The sequence below is a fragment of the Musa acuminata genome, unplaced genomic scaffold (genome assembly GCF_036884655.1).
Source record: "Musa acuminata AAA Group cultivar baxijiao unplaced genomic scaffold, Cavendish_Baxijiao_AAA HiC_scaffold_485, whole genome shotgun sequence".
Classification (NCBI taxonomy): Eukaryota; Viridiplantae; Streptophyta; class Magnoliopsida; order Zingiberales; family Musaceae; genus Musa; species Musa acuminata.
In genome coordinates this window covers 32,501-35,000 of record NW_027020730.1, presented here as the reverse complement: position 1 = coordinate 35,000, position 2,500 = coordinate 32,501, and positions in this window count along the sequence as shown.

Genomic DNA, 2,500 nt, shown 5'->3' with positions numbered 1-2,500 from the left:
GGACAGCAAGCAAAGCGAGAGGCAGCACAGTCCCTGCTATACGAAAGCCCCATCCAGCCCTGTGCCACCCGGGGGGTTCCAGGGTGCTGAGATGGCTGACATTTTGCTCCGCTCACGACGGTCACCGCGCAACGCAAGAACAGGCCAAAAACTTGCCAAAACGGCCCAAAAACGGGCCAAAACTGGCCATTTTTGGCTGCGCGAGCGAGCGGCGAACAGCGAGCGAAGCGAGAGGCAGCACCGTCCCTGCTATACGAAAGCCCCATCCAGCCCTGTGCCACCCGGGGGGTTCCAGGGTGCTGAGATGGCTGACATTTTGCTCCGCTCACGACGGTCACCGCGCGACGCAAGAACAGCCCAAAAACAGGCCAAAACGGCCCAAAAACGGGCCAAAACTGGCCATTTTTGGCTGCGCGAGCGAGCGGAGAGCGGCGGACAGCGAGCTAAGCGAGAGGCAGCACCGTCCCTGCTATACGAAAGCCCCATCCAGCCCTGTGCCACCCGGGGGGTTCCAGGGTGCTGAGATGGCTGACATTTTGCTCCGCTCACGACGGTCACCGCGCGACGCAAGAACAGCCCAAAAACAGGCCAAAACGGCCCAAAAACGGGCCAAAACTGGCCATTTTTGGCTGCGCGAGCGAGCAGCGAGCGGCGGACAGCGAGCGAAGCGAGAGGCATCACCGTCCCTGCTATACGAAAGCCCCATCCAGCCCTGTGCCACCCGGGGGGTTCCAGGGTGCTGAGATGGCTGACATTTTGCTCCGCTCAAGATGGTCACCGCGCAACGCAAAAACAGGCCAAAAACTGGCCAAAACGGGCCAAAACTGGCCATTTTTGGCTGCGCGAGCGAGCGGCGAGCGGCGGACAGCGAGCGAAGCGAGAGGCAGCACCGTCCCTGCTATACGAAAGCCCCATCCAGCCCTGTGCCACCCGGGGGGTTCCAGGGTGCTGAGATGGCTGACATTTTGCTCCGCTCACGACGGTCACCGCGCGACGCAAGAACAGGCCAAAAACTGGCCAAAACGGCCCAAAAACGGGCCAAAACTGGCCATTTTTGGCTGCGCGAGCGAGCGGCGAGCGGCGGACAACGAGCGAAGCGAGAGGCAGCACCATCCCTGCTATACGAAAGCCCCATCCAGCCCTGTGCCACCCGGGGGGTTCCAGGGTGCTGAGATGGCTGACATTTTGCTCCGCTCACGACGGTCACCGCGCGACGCAAGAACAGCCCAAAAACAGGCCAAAACGGCCCAAAAACGGGACAAAACTGGCCATTTTTGGCTGCGCGAGCGAGCGGCGAGCGGCGGACAGCGAGCTAAGCGAGAGGCAGCACCGTCCCTGCTATACGAAAGCCCCATCCAGCCCTGTGCCACCCGGGGGGTTCCAGGGTGCTGAGATGGCTGACATTTTGCTCCGCTCACGACGGTCACCGCGCGACGCAAGAACAGGCCAAAAACAGGCCAAAACGGCCCAAAAACGGGCCAAAACTGGCCATTTTTGGCTGCGTGAGCGAGCAGCGAGCGGCGGACAGCGAGCGAAGCGAGAGGCATCACCGTCCCTGCTATACGAAAGCCCCATCCAGCCCTGTGCCACCCGGGGGGTTCCAGGGTGCTGAGATGGCTGACATTTTGCTCCGCTCAAGATGGTCACCGCGCAACGCAAAAACAGGCCAAAAACTGGCCAAAACGGGCCAAAACTGGCCATTTTTGGCTGCGCGAGCGAGCGGCGAGCGGCGAACAGCGAGCGAAGCGAGAGGCAGCACCGTCCCTGCTATACGAAAGCCCCATCCAGCCCTGTGCCACCCGGGGGGTTCCAGGGTGCTGAGATGGCTGACATTTTGCTCCGCTCACGACGGTCACCGCGCGACGCAAGAACAGGCCAAAAACTGGCCAAAACGGCCCAAAAACGGGCCAAAACTGGCCATTTTTGGCTGCGCGAGCGAGCGGCGAGCGGCGGACAGCGAGCGAAGCGAGAGGCAGCACCGTCCCTGCTATACGAAAGCCCCATCCAGCCCTGTGCCACCCGGGGGGTTCCAGGGTGCTGAGATGGCTGACATTTTGCTCCGCTCACGACGGTCACCGCGCGACGCAAGAACAGCCCAAAAACAGGCCAAAACGGCCCAAAAACGGGACAAAACTGGCCATTTTTGGCTGCGCGAGCGAGCGGCGAGCGGCGGACAGCGAGCGAAGCGAGAGGCAGCACCGTCCCTGCTATACGAAAGCCCCATCCAGCCCTGTGCCACCCGGGGGGTTCCAGGGTGCTGAGATGGCTGACATTTTGCTCCGCTCACGACGGTCACCGCGCGACGCAAGAACAGCCCAAAAACAGGCCAAAACGGCCCAAAAACGGGCCAAAACTGGCCATTTTTGGCTGCGCGAGCGAGCAGCGAGCGGCGGACAGCGAGCGAAGCGAGAGGCATCACCGTCCCTGCTATACGAAAGCCCCATCCAGCCCTGTGCCACCCGGGGGGTTCCAGGGTGCTGAGATGGCTGACATTTTGCTC